The 25,086-nt window shown below is 39.3% G+C and overlaps 1 long non-coding RNA gene across 1 annotated transcript; it reads left to right on the forward strand.

Annotated features, from left to right (window-relative positions):
• Window positions 1-270: 270 nt before the first annotated feature.
• LOC144315284 (uncharacterized) lies at window positions 271-24,889 on the forward strand. The gene is made up of 3 exons (XR_013381028.1): window positions 271-521; window positions 21,167-21,254; window positions 23,174-24,889. It is a non-coding gene; the product is annotated as an uncharacterized LOC144315284 (long non-coding RNA).
• The last annotated feature ends 197 nt before the right edge of the window (window positions 24,890-25,086 follow it).

The raw sequence follows: 25,086 nt of genomic DNA on the forward strand, positions 1-25,086 counted from the left end.
TGAACTGATTACTATAGTGTTTTTCTTCATAAGGCAATTGAGTTAGTCCTACTCTGCTCCCTCGGTTCCTCAGACCATATCAGAGAAGAAATCTGCACTTCAACACTTACGCAGAGGAAGAGTGGTGTCAGAATAGATTATCTCATAATGCCCATGTCATAGTTTCCATATCCTACTGCTGATTAACATCAACTTGGCTTTCAAACTCAACTTGGATTCTTAAAATCTTCTATATATTTACCCACTTTCTCCAAACTTCTAAAACTACAGGACACGTAGGGGAGGATAGAATGTCCTTTTTATTTTTTCCTAGTTATTTTGAAAATAGTCACTTATTTATTTTGAATTCATTACTTTCCAGCTAGGTGCTAAGGCAGGAGTTGCAAACTCAGAGGCTCAGGAAGCCTCTGCATACCTCAAAGAAACAGTCAGTGGGGGCATGGGGACCATGGTGAACTGGACCACATAGGCTCCGGTCTAAAGGCTGCAGCTCTTGCTCAATTGCAGTTCGTTGAAATGTGGTAAGAATGTAGGCCCAGAATGGCCAAACTTCCAATTTCCCAAGAGAAAACCAAAATATGGGATTTTTTTTTAATGCGGCAATAGGAAGGCAATTTGGTACCCTATCCAGTATAAAATGTTTATACTCTTAACCTGTTGTTAAAAAACAAAATTCAACTGAGTAAATTGAAAGGTCTAATTGGCTTTATTGAATGATTCACAAATCAGGCAGCATGCCACCCACCAAGTAGAAGGGCACTCTGGGAAGTCATACAAAATGATGGGTTTTTATAGGAAGGAAGGTGGGTGAGGAAGTTGTAAACAGAAGAAAAGACTGTTCCAAGCAAGATCACCTTATGTTAGGGGGAAGGGCAGGAGGTGGGGGGTCTTACTAGGCAGATTACCTCATCTTCCCTTGGGGGTTGGAGAGGGCACAAGGCACAGATTACCTCAGTGGTGCTTATCAAAAAATTCCTGATTGACAGGCTGAGACATATTTCTGGGGGAGGTTGAAACTGCAATTAGGTTAGGTAGTAAGCTCTGGGTTAGTAACTTGGGCTGGCCCAAGTAAAAGCCATTTTGGATCTAACAGCATCCTACAGAAAAAAATCCTATCAAGTACACAAAGATATATGTAGATTGCAGTTATTTGTAACAGTGAAAATGGGGGTTGGGGGCAGACGTAAAGGGTCATCAATTGAGAATTGAATAAACCAATGGAGAACATCCACAAAATGGGGGGAAAAATTATGACTATCCTAGCAAAGCATTTTTAATTTTTCTTTTTTCCTTTTTCTTCTTTCTCCTCTTCTTTCATCCTTTCTATCAGTCTATCTATCCTTCTTCTAGAGTAGAAAAAGCAGCTAAGTGTCATTCCTTAAAGCACCTGTAATACAGACCAAACAAATAAACAAGCAAAACGAGTAGCCTTGAAGCAACTTCACTCTGCCCTGTCCTTTGAGTGATAATCATTTAGTTATGCAAATATATGGCAAGAAGGCCCCTGCCTCTGGGAAAATTTAAGAACATCTTTGTTTGGTCTGGCAAAGCTGCCCCTTCCTTTGATATATTAAAAAAAAATTTGCTTTGTTTAATAACATCTCCAAGAAGGAACCACCTGGAGAGGAAGGGCCTTGCCCTATCTGAGATAGCGGCCAAAGCTTTGGTTGGATTCTCCATGCTATGGACTAGACTCTCAAAAATAACTGCTTTTTCAGAAGGAAAAATTCCAGCAGACTAGAACATGTAGAGATATTTTGAAGAAGCTTTTGGGTATTTGAGCTGAGCTCAATAATAATTATCCTGGGAAAAATATTTTAGCTTTCTGTCTTAGGTAAAGCTTGACTAAAATAAGGTAAAAAAAAAATCATGATAAATTTAATTCAATAAATATTTGTTGAGACAGTTATTGAATCTGCTAAGTGTAGAGGTGTATACTGGGCATGATAGAACATCTTTGGGTAAAAAAGATCTCCAAAAATTACCCCTGGCTTCAGGGAACTTACTGTTTAAAAATGGACTAATATGTAGCCATTAGGTACACGTAGCTATTTAAATTTAAAGTAATTAAAATTAAATAAAATGTTGGATTGAGTATCTCAGTCACAGCAACCACATTTCAAGTGCTCTGTAGCCACATTTCCATCATCTGGTCTAGAATAGGGGTGTGTAGTGCTTGTCAGCTTTGGGAGTCATACAGTCTCTGTTGCAACTACTCAGATCTGCTGTCGTAGTGGAAAAGCAGCTATAGACAATGGAGTAAGGAAACGGACATGGTTGTGTTCCAATAAGCCTCGGTTTACAAAAATGGACAGCAGACCAGATTTGTCTTGTGGACCAAAGTTTGTTGATCTCTTGTCTAGAGAAAGAAACAACTAACTTTAGTGTAAGGCTTTCACATGGAATAGAGAATAAAGTAATTGCCTTTCTGTGGAAATTCAGAGTCTTTATGGATGCATTACCTACAATAATAAATGATTTTTGTTTTAAGTCACTGACATTTAGGAACTTTGCCATAGAGCAGTAGGTAACGGACACATTTCACCCTGCTATATCTCTAAGACCGTGCTTAAACAATGTTCTGAATACCAACATGTAGTATATTTATCGTATCTTTATATCTTTTAATGCTCAAAATCCACATCCTCTGTGGAAACTTTACCAACTTTTTCATGCAAATCTGTCAGGCTCTCCTCTAATGGCCATAACCATTTTAACATCGCTATTGCCATATGCTGAATTCCATTTGTTATATGCTTCTCTCTAAGTAGATAGGTAAGCTTTTTAGGAACAGAGTTTATGACTTTTTCATCTTTGAATCCCCAGCATTTAATACAGTTCAGCACCTAGTAGGTGTTCAGTAAATATTTGTTAAGTCAGTATAGCCATGATTGACATTATTGACAACACTTTCAGGGCCTACATATTTGGCATTTTTATAAAAGTTCTGTGTTCTAGGTATTTTAAAGCGTTTGTTTAGCCATTGCTTAATCCCTGCATAGCTCAAGATGAAGTCTGTACAGATTCACTGAAGCTGTGAGTTTCTATGCACTGCGTTTCATTCATCTAAATTTTCAATTTCGGGGGTCCCTGGGTGGCGCAGCTTAGGACCTGCCTTCGGCCCAGGGCGCGATCCTGGAGACCCGGGATCGAATCCCACATCGGGCTCTCGGTGCATGGAGCCTGCTTCTCCCTCTGCCTATGTCTCTGCCTCTCTCTCTCTGTGACTATCGTAAATAAATAAAAAATTAAAAAAAATAAAAATAAAAATAAATTTTCAATTTCGAATTCTTTTTATTCACAGATGTCAGGATCTCCAGACAGATCAGAGTTACTTGTTTACGCATATATACTTTTTCTAAAGAAAAAAATTATAGATATTATTTTGCAAAATGGTATGATTTTCATTTTTGAATTATGTGAAAGGCAGTTGTGTTTTCACCTAAATCTCCTGTGAATATATTTTTAAGTGACTATAATTTGCATATTAAATTTGCATTTTTATGACCAGGGGTTGTAATTGAAAACAAGGGAATTGGAAACAGAAATAATGAAAGATTATTATTACTATTACTTAATAATCCAACTGTATCTAGTTAGAAGCCCTTTTAACAAGGAAGAAGCATTCATAATATCAGATCACAAAAGATTACCAGTATGAAAAGTGTATTTTCATAAAAAGTACACAGGTAAATGACTGCATTCATCTTTCACAGGGGAGAAACCTATTCTGTTGTATGGAATTGCATTATGTTTAAGGTCTAGGGAAATAACAACCAGATTTTTTATTATTCAAGAGAAATGACCTCTGCCCTAACACTACAATGCTTCTTAAAATTGATAAAGTTCATTATCTGATCTAACTTTAACATTTTAATTACATGTTTGAAAAATAAACCAGAAAATAAATGAAAGCAAAAAAAAGAATAATTTATATTGTAAGAGTTACACTTTTTACACCCATTTAGTTATTTCAAAATAGCTTTTAAAACCAGCTATTTCATAATGACCTTCTAGAGTCACATAGGAATATGAACCAGATGACATAAAAGTGCCCTAGATTATATTTATTTTCTATATGTTAAGTTCCATTACTATTAATTTGTATCAAATGTGACTTACTCTCAAAACTTTCAAATTAATGAACACAAGCATCAGAGAAGAAAACTATTCTAGAAGTAAAAATGTAAAAAAAAAGAAATAAAAATGTAAGTAACCAATTGTCTAAAATTCCTATCCCATGTAAATGTTTTATAGAATATATAAATCATTGTTTTCTATTCATATGTGGCTCTACTTTATAGCAGCTGCTACAGATGTGTCTTTTTCCTGGAACAAATCGATGCCACTGGCACATTGGATGCCAGAGCTACTGAAGTGGTAAGTATTTTGGTCTATACTGACAGTCAGAAGGCACAGAAGTAGTTGCCATTCACCTGGCAGGACAGCAGGACACCTTCACTGTCTTCTTCCACAGTGGTGACAACTCACTGCCACTACTGAATCCATGGATATGTATTGTCTCTCCATCCCACAGGAGTTCATACAGTCCCCTCTATTGATGACAACATGCTGATAAGGGTCTAGGAAGCACGTAGTGGCAGCTGTGCAAGAAGCCTTGACAAGAGACTTGTGTGCCAAGGGATAGGATCTTAGTTCCAGGAAAATGCAGAGATTTGCTGCCTCAGTAAAATTTCTGGAGATCCAGTGAAATTGAGCATGTCTACATACCCTCTCCAAAGGGAAAGAGAAGTCCCGATACCTTTTCACCCTCTACCATAAAGAAAGAGACACCGTGTGTAGTAAACATCTTTTGATTTTGGAAGTAACACGCATCACACGTAAGCATGCTGTTCCCATCCATTTAGCAGACTTGCCAAAAAAGCTTCATACTTCTAAGAGGTCGCAGTCAAACACTGGGGAAAACATGCTCAGCTTGCCTTCTACACTACCTATTTTTAGCAATAACAATCTTCTTTGAGAAATAGCTCTTGATTTGATCTACCTACCCCTGATGAAGAATGAGCGTCTGACTTTGGGACATCAGGTGACATGATGCCACTGTTGGTATCATAAACCGAGAGTTACCAGACTACCTTGGTCACAGAGTTACGCGTACCCAGTGACATTCCATTATTCAGGTGGAAGTAAAATATGCGAGTCCAGACATGGTAGACCTTGAAAGCACATGACAAAAATCTTAGCTTTATTTGTCCTTTATTTTGACTAATTCATATATTTTATTCTTTTTTTGCCCTTGCTCACATTAAGCTGAAGTCAAAAAATTTGACCTTTCTTTCAGAGCACTGGCCGTTGTTGCTGACCATAAGAAGAAATACTGCCACTGCACTTCATATATATTACATGTTGTATATGTTTTTTAATAGGTGTCTTTATTATATATTTTAAATATACATATATTTTTAGGCATATTGTTTTTGTGTTCTGTCTTCAAAGCATAATCAGGAAATTCCATTTCACTTAAAATGTTAGAGCTCCACTAATGGGGGGAGGACACCAGGGGGATTCTATTCTGCTTAAAAAGTTTTGCAGTAAATTCTTCGTGCATGAGAGGAAAAGGGGGGAAATGTACACTTCCAGGTTCATAAAACACTCGACTTGTAATATGTTCCCACTTCCACAAAAATACCTTTGTTCTTTTGAGGGGACGTGGAGGATGAAAAGGGGCAAGAAAGAAAGTAGGGGTCAGGGGCAAAGAAGAAGAAATGAATACATATAAAGATAGAAAGTAGCTCTCTCAAGAAATCTGCAGGGTAGGTACATTTTTGTAATTATGAAGTCCTTCTTTAATTAAAACATTTTTAAAGTTTTTCATTCTGAAAAGCAATATGTATTCTGTGACGCATTAACATATATGGGAAACAACTGATTCTTTCCCAGCCTCCGTCCTGAGGTGACCTATGTCAGCAACCTGGCATGTGATGGTCCTCACCTCTCCCCTTATACGTATATAAGAACATTCAAAGGTATTTGGAAGTTTTTCATTTGCTTGCTGTTCCAAATATTAGATAATACTGTACACATTGTGCTGGAACTAAGATTCCATTATGAACATCTCAAGTCAATAGAAGTCGAAATCCTTCTTTTAAACAGTCACATAATTCTCCATAGCAAAAATGTACTACATTTAACTCTTGCCCTATTGATATATAATGAGATTGTGTCCATTCTTTGGCCATCACAGTCAATGCTGCACCAAATATTGTTTAATGTGGCCTTGAAAAACGATGATTATATTTCTAGTAAAGCTATTCAAAAGTGGAGTTGGTAGGCCAAAGAGTATATGTATTTTAAATTCTAATAGATGTTGCCAGATTTATGTCACAACTTATACTCCCAGGAACAATGAATGTATTACTGCTGTTTTCTCATTTATGTCTTAACCAACAAGGAGTGTTAGGACTTTTTGATTTTTGCCATCAAATATGAAAGATTCTAGATTATCAAAAGAAGCATTTCTTCGTGTTTTCCCTGGATTGAACTCAGTTTATTTGCTCAGGTCTCTGGCATCTGTAGTAGGTTTGCTCCATGAAGTCAGCATGTGGACTTCACTGAAGCAGTGATGTTCTTTGCCCTACTCGGAGTCATAGATTGCCTCTAGGAGACTGTACCATCCGAATTGTACTACCAGGAAAAAAGCATGATATACAGGTTCATATTACCTTTGTCATATATGAAAGATACCTTGATATTCACTGGAAACAAAATGATAGAAACAGAAAATCTCAGGGGTTGAAGGGGCTATCCAATGCTTAAATCTTAATCTATAAAACCCCTACCAATTTATTATTCCAGCTCCGCTTAAATTCCTCTGATAGGGAACCTACAAAAGCAGACAGCCTATTCCATAATAAGAAAGCTAACTTTTACTGAACGTTTATTCTGTACCAGACACAATTGAAAGGGCTCGGCGGGAAGCATCTCATTTAATCCTTACAAAAACCCTATGGGGAGGCGTTACTATTACACTTATCTCACAGAATAAACCAAGGCACAGATCACAGGGCTAGGAAATGGTGAGAGTTGGTTTGAAGTCAATGGGAAGCCATACTCAACCTCTACACCCTACTGCCTCCCAGAGGCAGGTTTATAAAACTGTGAACGCCAACCCCTTTGCTTTGCAGACCTAAACATTTCCTCCTGTACTTTTGCTTCATTGCTCCTACTTCTACTCCTCTTATTTCCATGAATCCTCCTAAAACCTTTTGCATACGAAAATACTAACTGAAAGTAGCTGTGAGGCTCTTTTCCTATTAGTCTTTGGTTCTAGAAACCAGAGTGTATTTAATGGAAGCTAAAGAAGGATCAGCTCACAGCCCTCACCCAGTGGCAACAGTGAGAAAATGAGATTGTCCCTAATCTCTTACTTACGACACGACAAATCAGGCCAACTGTGAGTCTTTACAGGAAACAGGCCTAAAAATTTCCAGAGGAAGGATGAAGTACCCAGCATTAAAACACAAAACATTAATAGGAAACAGTCACGTAACACCATTGTATTTTTGAAGTCTTGTCCATCACTGAAATGCATGCTCCTAAAAAGACTCCCACAGAATACCTCACATACCTAAAGGTTAACTCTTTTAAGAATACAATGACAGAAAAGAGTAGGGCCCAAGAAACAGGTTTAATAATGTCCCAGGTATAGGTATTCAAAGATAGTGGAAGATAGAATAATAAAATTAGCATTAAAACCACCAAAAATTTCCACATTTATCCTAAGAGGATGGATTCAGTGAAAATTCAAATAGAAAACAAAATTAGATAGTACAATGGAAGTAAAATATGCCCATGATGACTATCAAGTATGTCAATCAAAGGTTAAGCAAGGATGTACTAATATAAGGTTTTTATTTTTTATATATATTTTTATAAGGTCTTTAACTATGTTAATTTCACTGTTTAGAAAACCTATGATGAAAAAAGAAAAAGAAAACCTATGATGTAGGTTGTAAGTTCCATTTATAATCTCCTGTATCAGAAGATTATTTTTTCTCACTTTTTCTCTATCCTTTGCACTCAATCAAATTAGTTGTTTTCTTGAAATCTAGGCCATATGAACAGTACAGCTTTTTTATTTTGCTAAGTTATTTGCACACATGTGAGGCCAAGAGCTCATGGAGCCTTATTCCTGATGACTCCTCCACATTTTCTCACTGCTTACTTCTCAGTGCATTCATTGTCATTTCTTTAAACTTGAGAGGTCAACCTATATTGTTGTCTTGCATCAAAATAATTGAGAACCCAACACTAAGCACTCCACTCAAACAGTAAATACAAAAATTAGTAATGAAAATGTAACTTCACTGGGTGATTATGGGGTTTTTTGGTTTATTTTATTTCTTATTTGCAAATTGTAAGCAATTTTGTATAATACTTCTATAAATTTGGTTCTACATTTTTAAAATTAATGAACTGTTAAGGTCATTGTTTAATCTATCTAAATATCCCTGTTATTGGTTAGCTTTGAATTAGCTTATTAATTATCAATTGAATAAATTGAAGATAATTCAACCACTTTGAAGGCTTAATCAGTTTTCTAAATTTAAGTGAGGTGGATGGGCTATTTAATAATGTGGACTTCAAGAACAAATTAGGGGTTACCAGGTGTGTGAATGGGTGACATAGGTGAAGAGGATTCAGAGTATACTTATAATGACAAGTACTGGATAATGTATAGAATTGTTGAATAACTACATAGAAACTAATACTGAAACTAATACTGTATACTAATTATACTGGAATTAAAATAATAATAAGTAAAAATAAAGTGTGTACTTTACTGAAAATTAGTTAATATATAAACTCTTGAACCACTGTTTTATACATAAATACATAACCATTAGTGTGCCTACTTATCTGAATTTTTCTATCAAATATTCCTGTAGAACATATACAGGGGATTGTCTATCTTTGGACATTTCTTTAATTGATATATAATTGGCATCTAGCATTGTATTAGTTCTAGGTACACAACACAATGATTTGATATATATATATATTTTTTTTGTAAAATGATTACCACAATTAGTTAATATCCAGCACCATGTATCATTGCAATCATTTTTTTTTTCTTGTGATGGGAACTTTTAAGACCTACTCTCTTAGCTTTCAAATATATTATACAGTTTCTCTTAACTTTCAAATATATTATACAGTTACCATGCTGTGCTTTACATTCCAGGACATATTTATCTTAGGACTGGAAGTTCATATCTTTTGACCACCTTCACCCATTTTGCCAACCCCCCAGCTCCCACCTGAGGTGATCATCAATCTGTTCTCTGTTTCTATGAATTTGGTGTTTGTCTAAGTTCCACATATGAGTGAAATCATATCATATTTGTCTTTCTCTGACTTATTTCGCTAGCATAATGCTCTCAAGTTCCACCCATGTTGTCACAAATGGCAGGATTTCCTTCTTTTTATGGCTGAATAATATTCCATTATACATATATAAATACACACACACACATACACACACACACACACACACACACACACACACGTATACCACATTTTCTTTATTCATTCATCCAACAGTGGACACTTAGGTTTTTTTTTTTCTTGGTCTTGACTATTACGAATAGTGTTGCAATGAACATGAAGGTACAGGCATCTTTATGAGATAGTGATTTAATTTCCTTCAAATTAATATCCAGAAGTGGAATTACTGGATCATATTTTGCCCTATGTAGTTTAATTTCCACAAATTTGTGAATTTTCCACTTTTCTTTCTGTATTAATTTCTAACTTCATCCCATTGCAGCCAGAGAAGATACTTTGTGTGATATCTGTCTTTAAATATGTTGTAAGAATTTATGGCCTAACATGGTTTAGCCTTGGAAAATGCCCCATATACCCTTCAGGAAATGTATATCCTGTTGTTGTTGATTATTTTATACATGGTAGATCTAGTTTTTTGTGGTGTTAAGTCCTCGGCTTCCTTACTTTTAACTAGTTGTTCCATCCATTATCAAGAGTGAACTACAAAGTCTTCAAAGATAACTGTAGTTCTATTCCTCCCTTTAATTTTGTCAGTTTTGGTTTCATATATTTTTGTGATCTGTTATTAGGTGCATAAATATTTATAATTGCTACACCTTATTGTATTGAACCTTGATTGATATATACTTAATATATTATTAATACATAATGTCCTTTGTCTCTTATAAGTTTTTTTGAACTAAAATCTATTTTGTATGATAATAGTATAGCCATCCTTGTTCTCCTTTGATTACTGTTTTCGTGATATATCCTTTTCCACACTCTAACTTTCAACATGTTTGTGTCTTTGGATCTAAAAGGAGTCTCATGTAGACAATATACAGTTGGATCATTTTTTAATCCATCCTCCCATCTTTTTTTTTTAAAAAAAAAATTATTTATTCATGAGAGACATAGAGAGAGAGAGGCAGAGACACAGGAAGAGAGAGAAGCAGGCTCCATGTGGGGAGCCCGATGTGGGACTCAATCCTGGGACTCCAGGATCAGGTCCTGGGCTGAAGGCAAATGCTCAATCCCTGAGCCACCCAGATGTCCCCAATCCTGCCATCCTTTTGATTGGAGATTAATTCACTTACATTTAAAGCAATTACTGATAAGGAGAGACATCTGCCATTTTGCTTTTTAGTTTCTATATGCCTTATCCATTTTTTTTATCCCTCATTTCCCGTCTTCTTTTGTATTGAAATTCTTCATAGTGGATTACTTGAATTCCCTTATCATTTTCTTTCGTGTGTATTCTTTAGCTGTTTTTTTTTTGTGTGTGTGTGTGCGTGTGGTTATCTGAGGATAAAGTTTAAAATCATAAAATTATAACACTTTCATTTGAACTTATATTAGCTTAACTTTAGTAATGTGCAAAAACTATGTTCCTTTAACACTTCTGTCCCCAGGTTGTTGATGTTACAAAATTACATCTTTATACATTATGTGTCCCAAAACATAAACTAACAATTTTTAATGCATTAGCCTCTTAAATTATGTAAAAACAAACAAGGAACAAAATAAGGAGCTACAAACCAAAGTTACAATAGTAGTTGCTTTTAGACCGATAGTTTTTTTAAAATGTACTAGTCTCTTAAATCATGTAGAAAATAAAAAGTGGAGGTAAACACCACTGTTACAATAATACTAACTTTATAATTCCTCATGTAGTTACTTTTAGAGAGATCTTTGTTTCTTCATACAGCTTAGAGTTGCTATCTTGCAGGGTAGGTAGTGGTAATACACACCCTCAGCTTTTATTTATCTGGAAGCATATTAATTTCTCTCTCACTTCTGAGGGACAGGTTTTACAGATATAGGATTATGGGTCAATCACTTTTTTCTCTTAGTACTTTTTACATATTAGCTTACTTCCCTCTAATCTCTAAAGTTTCTGATGACAAATCTTCTGACAATTATTGAGGATCCCTTGTATGTGATAAATTGTTTCTCTTGCTGCTTTCAAAATTCTTTGTCTTTTTCTTTTGATGTTTGATTATAATGTGTTTTAGTGTGAGTCTCTTTGAATTCATCCTACTTGGATTTCACCAAGCTTCTTGGACATTTATAGTCATGTCTTTCCTTACATCTGGAAAGTTTTCTGCTATTATTTCTTTAAGTATTCTCTCTTTTCTTTCTGAGACTCCCACAATGCATATGTTGGTATGTTCTATGATATCCCACAGGTTTCTTTGGCTCTGTTCATTTTTCTTCAATTATTTTTTTTCTTTCCGTTCCTCAGACTCAATAATTTCCATTGTCCCATCTTCAAGATTGAGGATTATTTTTTCTGCCTCTTCAAATTTTTGAATCCTTCTAGTGAATTTTTCATTTCAATTATTGAATTTTCCAGTTGCAGAATTTCTTGTTTCTTTATAGGGTTTCCATGTCACTGTTGGTATTTCTAGGTCATATGTACATCTTTTTCTTGTCTTTCTCTAGGTTTTCCTTTAGTTCTTTGGGCATCTTCATTTAGTGGATCTACCATCAAATGTTTTTCAGCTTCTGTTGGCTTGTTCCCCCCCCCCCCCGCCTTTAAATGAGCCATACTTTCTTGTTTCCTTTGTACCTCTTGTGATTTTTTTTTGTCAAAAAGTAGATATTTGAATCTCATAATATGGGAACTCGAAATTAGATTCTCTTCATTGCTCAGATTTACTGGATTTTGTTTTCATTTTTGTTTCTGGTTTTATTGTAGTAGGTTGTCTCTGTGTCAAGGATCAGCCCAATGTGGGAGCTTAAGACCTCAAGTCTTTTGTGAGCATACACCTTTCCTTGGACCTGCATGGTGACTTTCTAAATTCCCCTATATATGTAGTTGCTTTTGGATTATCTATTCTTCAATGTTTGGCTCCCAAGAGGAGAAAAAGAAAAATGAAAGGGGTAAGGGCGAAAGGCACCATCACTTTAAACCCCCTGGAAACCACTTCGGCCAGAGTGAGAGGGGCTTGCAACAATAGGGGAAGGTGCAACAACAACGGCCACTGCTTCTTTGTCTGCCTTCTTGTGAGCAGAAGCAGCACTCAGAGATCAGAACACAGATCTACATTTGGAACACAAGGTCCTTTGGCCCACCCTGGCTCCTGCAAGCTACATCCAAAACACATGCACGGCTGCCTGCCAGAGGGCTGAGAGGTGGGGGATGGGTAGCTGCTACTGTGCTAAGATTCAAAATTGAGCAAAATAAACTGCAATTTACTCTTTGAGACTTCCCTTGCAAGTTTCAATCTCCAGTAGACTGTAGAGTTCCGAAATAATTATGTCAGACAGATTCTTCCAGTGCAAGTTATTGTCTGGGTTAGAGAAAGATTTCTGGTACTCCCTACTCCACTATTTTCCCAGAATACTCCTCTTTTGCCTGTTTCTGAATTGGATTGTTTCTACTTTTCATTCATTTTAAAATATGAACAAGATTATGTTAGTTCTTATATAGGACCCCTCAATGCCTTCCCATCTCCGCATTGAATTCCAATCCTCTTACCCAGATTAACAAAAGCCTACGGGATCTTCATCCTGCTGCCTGTCTTTCTTAGCACCATTATGATCACTCTCCCCCTCACTCACTTCTCTCCTCTTGTCTTCCTCACACTCCCCAAGTTCATTTTTGCCTTAGGCCTTTACATGGGCTCTTTCCCCCCCCCGTACTTTCATAAATTGAGAGAGGGAGTGTAAATTGGTACAACCACTTTGGAAATTTCTAAGGGTCTCTTGAACTCTGAAATGAATCTCTAGAATGCTTTTTTTCTGCAAATTTTCTCAAAGAGATCGTCCCTGACTATTTAATTCAAGTACTCACCCACTCACTCCATCCTGTTACCTCTTTACATTTATTTTTGCATAGCACATAGCTGCATGTTTAATAACTTACTTATTTCTTCAAAATGTATGTTTATTTTAACCAGATTTTACCTATATGAAAAGGTGACTGGCAAGGGAATAGAGGGGGGGAAAGTTTGGGAAAGAGTCCTGCCAAAGGAGCAAGGTATGTATTTTCTGTGTTAATGATTAATTCAAAAAAAATTTATTAAAAACCTACTATAAGCATAACGAAGAAGAAAAACTGCCTAGTATCAGATATTACATTTTACTGGAGACTACTGACAATAAGTAAACAAATACACAAAAATATGTAGTAATAATCACTAAGAAGGAAATAAAGCAGTAAAATAATAGAAAATGCTAGGGGGAGAGGAGTCAGTTTTAGAGAAGGTTTAGTGGAGTATGGGGTTGAGAACAATAAAGGCAGATTCGACTAACCTGTAGAGCCAAATGAAGTTAAGAGATGAAAAGGGATAGGAGAGCTTGGTAGGTTTCAAATCTGCAAATTATGGAAATATATTGAAAATAGAATCTTCTTTTTTCTGGATCATTCTACAGTTTTAGTCTATAGCACTGAGATCCATTTCTTCAAATAGCCAGAGAAATAAATAAAAAAAATAATCTTTATCTACTGGGAAAAACTATAAGCTCATGGAATTGGAAGACACAGAGGGAAACGAGTCCAAGATTCTCATTTCAAAAGACTTCCAATTACTGACATATTTGGGGTAGAAGAATCCTATTTTCCTGAAACAAACCAATTAAGAAGCATTTCTCTAGTATTACAACACAGCCTTTCTTTCAAATGCCAACTAAGAATGTTGGAAAGATGTCTGAGGTGCATTTGGGCTTCAGTGATATCAGGCAAGTCATCTAATCTCTTTACAACTAGGCTCTTCATCTGCATCTGCACTGTGGTATAATAACATAAACTCTGAAGTATTTTGTAAGCACGTAAGTGTATTAGTTCAGGTTGCTCCTAGAAGCAGCTGCCAAGACAGGATTAGACATGCAAGAGATTTGCTGAGGGAAGGAGCAGATGCTGGTTTGACCTGAGTAGAAGGAGTGGAAAGGAGGAATGGGTGAGAAAAGTCTCAGACTACAGCTCAGCTCTAAGAAAAGTTCAGCCAGGAAGATGGGTTGTGAAAGTTTCACAGGTTTCTGGGTTTCACAGCCCAGAGTGACCTGTGAAAGGGATTCCTCATCTCACTGGAATGGGCCTGCTTCTGTAGCCTCATTATGCTTAGCCATTGGCGAGGAGAGGCTTGTGGGAAACACGGCATCTATGAGAACACAGGGGTGGACCCAGTGGAGCAGCAACTAGGCCTGTCTTCAGTTTTGCTCCTTGTAGCAGGAGATCCCAGCAGCATGTTTCCATGACTACAGCAATCCACCTTTGTGCCTCAAAGACCATCACTCCAGGCAAGTTTAGGAAACAGCTAGCTACTCCATGGTTTCTGGAGGCTTCTTCTTCTGAGGGTAAACTTAGTAAAGGGAGGATAGTGGGACAAATTATACCTCCCATTGTTGTAGTTGGTTGGTCTCCTGGTCATAGCTGGTGGCTCACAGCTCACTTTTTACTATCCATTCTAGTGGGTCCCCTGGTTATGGACCCCTCCCACACCTCCTTCACTGTGAACTGAGTCCCTGGGTTGGGTGCTATATTGTATGTTATTCCATGGCTGGGGATCAGGAGTTCTGTAAACCCCTGGATTACGGTGCTGACTGAGGGTCTGAGGGCAGAAATGCAAGCCCCTCCCATCTATCTATCTATCTATCTATCTATCTATCTATCTATCTATCTATCATCTATCATCTATTTATCTATCATCTATCTATCTATCTATCTATCTATCTATCTATCTATCTATCTATCATCTATCTCTTTGGAGATAAACCCCTGAACCTTCCAGAATGGAAAGGTCCCCGTGGAGTTGACTTGTCACCAAGTGGCTGGTTGGTCTCCTTGAGGGCTAATGCCACATCAGGAGCTCAGCATTGGTCTCTGTGGCTGAGACCAACAACAGATATTCAGAAGCAGCAATAGCTAGTTGAGTCTTACAAGTGGGAGTCTATTCTGTTGGGCCTACGTACATAGCCTCCCTCTCTACCAACATGTCATTTATGTGTCCATCACACCAACTCTATTAACTAGGTAAGTCATTTTGTCTGGTTGGTTGTTCAGTGTCTCTTCCATGGTAAATTCTCTCTTGTGGTTATCATAAAAAATCTTCACACTCTCTGCCTATTACCAGAGTCCATCACGACTAGCTCAAACTTCATCTCCGATCTTCTCTTCTTTTCCTTCTTGGCCCCTGACTAGATGGCAAAGTCACAGGCCCCTGTCCATGAGTCAATGTACATTCTAACCTCAGGCTACTTTTCTTTCCACACAAAATGAATGACCAGGTGCACTGCTAACAGTTCTGACTATTAAGAAGATTTTTCCATTTTACTGTCTTTTAAGACCACACCTGAAATGTGGCTAAATGCAGACACCATCCATTTTCTGCCTATACTCACAAGCCAGCCCATCTGCACACTAAGCATCGGCCTTTTCTCCCCCTTCATCTGGTCACGTGAAACCCTCCATATGGCCATAAGTATGACTGTGGAAGGGGCACTGGTGCAAGTGTTGGGAGTAACATGGGGTCTGGGATGTCTGTTCATGCAGTTTACCCATGCCCTTCGGCCCTGCTTAAACTTGATCTCAGGTGTGCCATTACCATCTTATAACTTGCTGTCACTGGTCCCATCTGACTTTATGACTTGGTGGGTCTGATACAACACAGTTTATAATGGGCTACTCTAAATGCATAGTCCCTTAGGACCCCATGTTCAAGTACTACTTCTCTATCAGAGTCCAGGAATGTGTCAGAAGCTATTTTTCAAAAGCATATCATGCTCTGCTACAGATGTTGCTTGTTCCAGAATCCCAGAGGCCTGTGTTATGACTCTTTCCCTGGGGCTCTTTTCCCTCTGCTGACACCTGTAACATAATCAGGTTTGCTGGATTTTATGGCTCAAATGGTAGCACTGCTGCTTGCACTGTAGCCTGGACCCGCTATGCTATGGAACTCTCATGCTCTGGGCCACATTCAAAGCAAGAAGTCTTCTGGGTCACCCAACAGATCACCTGGAGCGGTATCCTTACATGTGGATATGTTGCCTCCAGAAACCCGAGAGATCTGTCAGCTATTGTGCTTCCTGCTCTGCGGTAGGGGACGCAAAATGTGGCAATTTGTAATTTATTTTGTGGGGGATATCCCAACATTCTCCTGATTACTGGACTTCTAGAAGCATCACCAAAGTGGCAGGTCTCTGAATCTGCATAGGATTAATGTCCCACTTCTTAGAGTATATGTGTCTTGCCAAGGCCTCCGGATTACTCACAACCTCTTGTTCATTTTGTCCAATCATTACAATGATTGCGTGGATACCTATGCAGGTTCAGGCAGCCCAAATCTCTTTGGACTATCTTACGATGGGAAGTGGAAGAGTTAAAGAGCCGTGATGCAAAACTGCAAATTATAATTGTTGTTCATCCAATGTCAATTCACACTGATTCTGGTCTTCTTTTCCAGGGGTCAGCAAAATTTTCTATAAAGGGAAATAGTAAATATTTGAGGCTCTGCAGGCCATATGGTCTCTGCTGCAATGACTCAACTCCATCATTATAATGTGAAAACAAACAATAGATAAATGAGCATGACCACGTTCCAGTAAAACTTTATTTACAAAGCAGAGAGCTGACCAGAGTTGATCCACAGGTTATATTTTTGTTATTCCTTCTTTTTTCTAATCAGAATGGAAAACAGTACATCCACTACTTCGATAGCCACATACCATTTTCCTGTGACCTTACAAATCTGTTCTAGCCTTGGTACCACATCTGGCATAGCAGCACAGTTGAGGCCTGTTAATTTTACAGTAGTGTGTAGTCATTCTTCAGTTTCTATAGGAGCCAGACTGCTGGGATGTTATGATATGGAAAGTTATGCCTGCATCCTTTAGGCTTTTAATGATGGCATTAACCTCTATCATGACCCCTGGGATCAATAATGGTGTTGGTTATCTATTTTGGTGGAGAAGAGGGTTGTTGCACAGTTTTCCACTTGGTCTTCATCACTGTAAGAGATTTTACTCCATAGGTTTAGAACCCTATGTTGGGGTTACTCCAGTTGTCAAGTATATCAAGACTGGTGACACATTCAGAACTTGGGGAAGTGACTACTGAGTGGATCTGCAGATCCATTGTGTCCTCAGTGGGTCAGACTCCCTGGGAGCCAGAAATTTATTTGAGGAGAAAATTTGGGCAAAAAAATGGATGGGGAGCCAAGAGAGGCTGGGAGAACCAATAGACCAGGATGTAGTTCTGACCCCAAGTGAAGGAGAGGGGGCAGGAAGGCCGGGTGAGGTGTCAGTCCTGCTGTCATCGTAAGCAAAGTTTGGCAAGGCTATCTGGGGATTCTCTCTCCCCTGTGAGGGGAGTCCTTCACCTCCCAGGAATGGTCCTAACTTAGTATTTCTGCCATGCTGAGTCATTGGCTGCAAGCACCCAGGGAAAGCATAGCCTCAGCATGAATATGGTGCTAGATTTTAGCACTCAGCCAGTGGGGCTGTCAGCTAGTTATTCTCTCCAGGCACAGCTACTACAGTGCTTCAGCTGCAGTATTAAAGTCAGCTCAGACTCTGCATCCAGGAGACTCTTATAAAGTCTAGATACCAACCTCTTCTCATTAGGGAAGAACCAAGGGAATTACTACACTATATGCTCGTCATGGAGTTGCATGGTTCTGCTTCCTAGGAACCTGGCAACCTCTTCATTAATGGGTTCTGGATCCAAAAATTGATTGATTAGACATTTCATTGGGGTGACCATCCTGAGCATTATGTTTTCCCACTCTTACCATTTTTTTGTTGTTTGTTTGTACATGTTAAGTAGCCATTTTCTTGGCTTCCTGCCCCCCAGGATGCTGTTATCTATTAACTATCTATTAATTATTAACTATCTCCACAACTTCCTGTAGTTCAAACTCTCTTGGCTGTCCCTCAAACCCAGCCGGACATTACAGTAGTTGTGACCTTCTGGCTTCTGGGGCTTAAGTATCATCACCTGGCCTCTGTTATGTCAAAGCTCCATCATGTCCATGAATTTCAGCAAGCTCAGTACCATAATTCTTTCCTTCTCCCTGGTTTAAGGAGGAGACACATCAATGATAATGTTGGTACCTCTCTCACCGGTGCATTCCCAGTGGCCTCAGTGAATAGTATCTCCTCTGGGTCATGCCATTGAACATATTCTTTCTGGAGATTTTCTGGCCTCACAAAATTAACTCCCAGCATATTTACTTCCCTTAGCATCTTTATTCCTTCTTCCTTCTCCTAGGCCATCTTGAGCATTCCTTACTTTTTTTCAGACTTCTAAAAGCCATCCTAGCAATGAGTTTGCCAAATCCTAGGATCATTGAAAGGGTATTAAACTCCAAGAGTGATCGTTCATGGCAAAGAATTCTTATTTAGTCTGTCTTACTTTCTGGCCATGAAAAAAAATCCAATCCTATGGATACTCATTGACTCCTCCTGGTATGCCTTATTACTAATTCCTGTACCTCCCTGGTGACTAGTCCCTTTCCTCACTTCTCAGTTTATCCTCAGGTGGGTTATGCTGAAATTTAACTCTAGATATCAACCTGGCAGCCAGGAAAGGAAGCTGGGGCAACTTCTGAGGGAGGCACCTGTTGCCTTGTAGAAGAGAAATTGCTAAGGCATCTTCTCAGCACAAGAGAATTTCTAGCTCTTACTAGAGAGCTCTGAGGTTTCAAGTCACTCTCTAGAATATCAGGGGCACCCACCTAGACATCTCCACCCCATGTTTAAAGGTTCCAGGTTTTCCCAGCCAGAGTAATGACATTAATATGCCAGACTTGCCTAGGCTGAGCATCCAAATGGATCCCATTAGACGACCTACAATCTGTTGCTCAGCTACATCTGCTTCCTACTACAGGAGATAACAGCCTCTTTATAAGGTACCCCAGAGTCCCTCTCGTTCTCACACCTGGCCTTTAACGGACTGTTAATGGCTCTCAGTTTCTCATTTTCCCTCTGCAGGGCACCAGTTCAGTATGGTCATAACCAGCCAATTTTACTGTCTATAAGCATTTTCCCCTAGTTTATTTCAAATACCTTAATTATCACACATCCAAGGGCATTCTCCACCCCTGTGATGTTTTCCTGGGTCACTGGGATGTTTTCCTGGATCACTACTGGTGAAATATTTAGCAATTAGGCTACCATCTTGTGCCATGGACTATCCGTGCACCTACCTACCTTTTTACTCCCCACTAGGGAGTGAGCAAACCAGTCACAAATCCCCATCTTACTATCTGTTTTCTCAGACCACTGTTGGCACCACTACGTAGTTTGAATCTGCTGAGAGGCAAATGCCATGACGGCATTAGATGGGCAAGATATTTATTGGAAGAGACAGCAGGAGAAAGCAAGGAAAGCTTTAAGACCATATGCAGGTCTGACAACTATGGAAAGAGAGAAGGAAGGAAAGAAGATCGGGTAGGAAAAATTTCAGATAGTGCCATTCTAAGAAAAGTTGACGCAGGCTCATTAAAAGAGTCCTACATCTTGCCTAAATGGACGTGCCCTGTGGTGTCCAACGATTGGTCTCCACATTGACTCAGAAGGGCAGTGGCAGGAGCTGTCAGTCACTTGTGCTCCCTAGAGATTTGAACAGCACATCTTTATGCCCCCCAGATTTTTTAAGCAGGAAGAGTTCTTTTATCTGATATATACAGAAACCATATAAATATACAGATAATAAATAATTATCACTTTGATTTAGGTTCTCTGTAACAACTCAGTTCTCTGAGCTATCAAATGACTTAACAAATCAAATAATTTAATATCTATTACATCTAATTGATAGGAGTTTTTGGAGACTCAAATATAACACTTCCTTTAAGGATGCACTTGAAAGTTTTAAAGGTAAAAAACAGTATTTGTGAAAGGTCCACACAACTGAGAACCGCTCTTAACGTTCCCCTTTTCTCTCGGGGAACAAGACCGAGATCGGATAAGGAGATAGGAAGCACCCTAACAAGCTGAACTCGAATAAATCTCTAAATATCAGTTGAAGTCAGAGAGCTAAGTCTTTGCTGACCAAATATCCTGAAGAAATGTATTTAGAGTGTATCTTATCGAAGATTTCAAATCTTAAAGTCCTAAAACGAATGACATTACTTAAAAGAGTTTTCATCTGTTAAATTTAAAAAGCAATGACAGGGGGATCCCTGGGTGGCTCAATGGTTTGGCACCTGCCTTCAGCCCAGGATGTGATCCTGGAGACCTGGGATCGAGTCCCGCATTGGGCTCCCTGCATGGAGCCTGATTCTCCCTCTGCCTGTGTCTCTGCCTCTCTCTCTCTCTGTCTCTCATGAATAAATAAATGAGATCTTTAAAAAAATATATATATATAGATAGATAGATAGATAGATAGATAGATAGATAAAAGCAATGACAGTAAACTGGTAAGATCTTTTACTTAAGCAAGTGCGGGTAAATGGAGCTAGAAATGAGACTTAACAATATGTGTACCGGTACGTAACAATCTGAGGCATACCATAAAGCAAAGCCTTTCAAATCATTCCACCCAAGTATCCTTACCTGAAAAGGAAAGTAAGTTCAAAATCCAAAGAAGGATTAGTTGTCCTGGAACGTACTGGTAAGTGCTATGAACCAGCGAGGCGTACCTACTGAGTCGTAACAACCTAATGCTCAGCAATAATATCCTCTTTCTAATTTTCTTCTATTTTTATCATTACAGAGGCAATATCATAAACGTTAATCAGAAGAACAACATGAGGAACTCATCCACCCTGAGAAACTCAATTAACACCTTGAGATCTTTTCCTGTGAGTCATGTTCCCATTCCCCGGGAGCACTTCCCTCGTCTCTAGATGCGAACTTGCAGGCTAAGTGAATAGACCTTTGTCACAGAAAGACTGAGGTCCGTTTCTCAGTTGGCTGTATTTGCTGTGCCCTGGGAGTGGTGCCCTGCAACAATTGTCTTTCTGGTGGTGGGAGCCCTGCTGAGCTCTGGAATGCCAGCCCTCTAGGTCACCAGGGCCCAGTGATCAAGGGGCACCCCTGTGAGGATCTGGTGGCCCAGTGATCAAGGGGCACCCCTGTGAGGATCTGGTGGCCCAGTGATCAAGGGGCACCCCTGTGTGGGTCTGGTGGCCTAGTGATCAAGGGGCACTCCTGTGTGCACCGCGTGTGACCACTGGCTTGAGCAAGGTGGCCAGAGCGCGGAGGAGCAGGGCACACTTGTGGGCTCGACTGCAGGCCCGCTGGCTTCGGCAGGCACGGCTTTGGGCTCTGGGTGGGAGCGGGGTGGGGGTGTCCCCGCTGCCTACGTGCACAGAGCTCAACTCGGAAGTGAGATCTGCTTGCCCACCCCAGCCAGGGAGTTGGGCAGCACTGGACCTCTGAGCCCTGGGCTCCCTCCTGCCCACTCATCCCAGCAAGGTGATGGGTGCTGCTCCACCTGAATTTGCTCATGCCAGCAGAGCCTGGGGAGAGCACAGGAGAGCACCCCGGGGAGCGTCGCAACCGTACCCCTCCTCCTGCAATGCCCCGAGGTCAGCATATGAATCTCCCTCAGTGCATTTCAGACCTGCGGGTTTTACTCTGGCTCTGGGAGCTGATGAGACCATCCTAAGGCTACCCTAGAGGGAAATCTCAGTTTCCAATAGCACCTTGGGATCCCCCGGAGTCAGCCTCATGGGTTTTCCAAGCCAGACATTCCAGGGCCTCATCATTCCGGGGTGGATCCCAGGGGCCAGGGTGCCTGATGAGCAGCACCTGTCTGGGGAGATCCCTCCATCTTGGGTGTCAGTGCAACTGGGGTGGAGTTTTGTGGGAGAGCACGTCTCTGCCTCTCCTACCCATGTCAGGGTCCTTTTATCCTTTGTTACAAAGAACAGTTCATTCTGTTTTCAGATCTTTTTTCACAGGGATATGATGCGTATGTAGCTGTAGTTTTTTTTTAAAGATTTTATTTTTAAGTAATCTACACCCAACGTGGGGCTTGAACTTATAACCCCGAGATCATGAGTCATGCTCTACCCACTGAGCCAGCCAGGTGCCTCTGCTGCTGTCGAACTGGTGTGTCCCTGGGGGGAGATGAGCTTGGGACCTTCCTACGCCACCATCTCAGCCCCTCCCTCCAATGAGTTTTTAATGTTAGTCATTCTGTTTTTCATTTGTGAATCTCCAGTTAGTTGTCATTACAATGTCTGGCTTTCAAAATCTTTTGTGTTGCGTCCGTCTCATGCTTTCAATGCCAATTTTTATTTCTTTAAGCATTTTAGATTGTTATTTTATATTCTGTAATCAATAACTTCACTGTTGTCTTTGGTTGTCAGAATTTAGTGTTTGTTATTTATGTCTGCTGTTGCTCAGGATTCCTTGATTCCTCATGTCCTTTGTAATTTCGTGCTGTGCAATCACATCAGTAGGTTCTTTTCTATAGAAATCTTATGGGGCCAGGATCGAAATTTTATCTCCCAAGAAAGAATTTATTTCTCTCGTTTCTCTCCTATCAGACAACCAGGGGTTCTACTAACTTATGATAAATTCTTATTCTTATCTTGGCCTGGATTTTAATGGACTAAGTAGGTTTAACTAATTGAATTGTGTACTTCCCTTAAATTCGTATGTTGAATCCTAACCCCCAATGTGGTTGCATTTGTAGATGGGGCCTTTTTATTAGGTTCAAGTGAGGTCATATTGGTGAGGCCCTAATCCAATGTGGCTGGTGTCCATACAGGGAGGAGAGGAAGAGACACCAGGGATGCATGTACCCAAAGGGAAGACCATGTGAATGAAGATAAGGGAAGAGAACAGTGATTTGCAAGCCAAGGAGAGAGGCCTCAGAAGAAACTACACCTGATAATATCTTAAACTTGAATTTCCAGCCTTCAGACTGTGAGAAAATACATTTCTATTGGTTGAGCAACCCAATCTGGGGAACTTTGTTATCACAGCCCTAGCAGGTCCATACAGTAGGAAATGAAACTTTTGACCTCTAACTCATGGGTAGGTAGACCTTTCTTTATAAATTTTCAGGGAAGCCCAGGCAGAGAGACTCTCCCTACTGGTAGGCAGATTTGCTTTATAGTCCACTTATTCACGAAGGGCAGGGCTATGAATAGGGTAAATGAAGTGCCTTATGGGCTTCACGGTGGGCCTGGCCCTGACTAAGGGTAGCTTAGCTTTTTGAATGTCTAAACTATATAACAGGATCTTGGCTGAAACCACGTATCTGGCATAGGCCAAGGCCAAGTCTCTTGACTTCATTCAGCCACTAAAACTCAGGCATTATCGTTACCAAGACTGACAAATTTCTTCAGAGCAACAATAGTGCCAGAGATGAACTACCACTTTGATGTCAGGCTCAGTTTTGGGTTTTTGCTACCTGGATTTTTTCTTCTTTTTCAGATTTACGCATTTAAAATTACACTTTAAAAATGTTCCCATAGAGATTTTTTTGTGAAGGTTTTTTTAAAGCATATCTTCAGTGCTATATGCCTGGAAACCAGAGCATAAGAAAACCATTCCCAGAAGCCTCCTTACAGACTCCCCCCCACCCCTGATGTTTCATTGGCCAGGAATTTGCATAAATCAATAAATGCAGGAAGAATCAATCTTTCCAAGATTGATTTAGACTGGTCAAAATTTTTCTCAGGGACCCACGTGGGAGGAATGGACAGTGAAACAAATTTGGGAAATAGGGAATGAATAACTGTTATGGAGACAAAATAGGATGCCTACACTACAGATAATTTAGGGGAGATTGAGTAGATTAGTCTGGCTAGTACAGAGTGACCTAGAGTGTAACAGGACCTAAGACTAGAAAGGTATTTCAGGGGTCACAGTATGGGAGTGCCATTAATGCCCAGCTAATGAGTCCATATTTTATCCTACATGTAAAGTTGTGACATTAGGGCTTTTTGAACCAGAAAATGACTATAAAATTGGTGTGGTAAATACTGTTATTTTGACAAAAGTGTTAGGTAATTAGGGAAGGAGGAGACTAGAGGCAGGAGTTATAATTCAGGAGTCTTTTGCAGTAACTTAGGCATAGAGCGACAATGACCTAAACCAGGTAACACCACAATAAGGATTTAAAGGAAGGGAAACACATGATGAGAAAAGGATGAATAAAATTTGGTGACTGAATTGGAGACAGGATAAAGGCAAAGACCGAGTTCACTTAAATAAATATATCCGATAGTGTGATAGAGAATTAGAGTTAGGTATTGGGTGTCAGTCCCAGGTCGGCTATACCCTAGATAGTAACTTGGGACAAATTACTCAGAAGTTTTGATCATCAGTTCTACGATTTGTGAAAATGAAGATAATTATATATCTACTACCCTAAAATTTTGTGAGAATTAAATGAAATAGAGTTTCTGAATGTACATTGAAAATTATATAAGATCGTAAATGTCTACTAGGGCATCTCTACCATATACAACATTTAGATTGGGTGCTGCAACAGAAACTCGTAGATATGACTCCATTCTTTTTTTTTTTTTTCATTATTTATTTATTTTTTTAATTTATTTTTTATTGGTGTTCAATTTACTAACATACAGAATAACACCCAGTGCCCGTCACCCATTCACTCCCACCCCCCGCCCTCCTCCCCTTCTACCACCCCTAGTTCGTTTCCCAGAG

Source organism: Canis aureus, chromosome 6 (assembly GCF_053574225.1).
Source record: "Canis aureus isolate CA01 chromosome 6, VMU_Caureus_v.1.0, whole genome shotgun sequence".
NCBI lineage: Eukaryota > Metazoa > Chordata > Mammalia > Carnivora > Canidae > Canis > Canis aureus.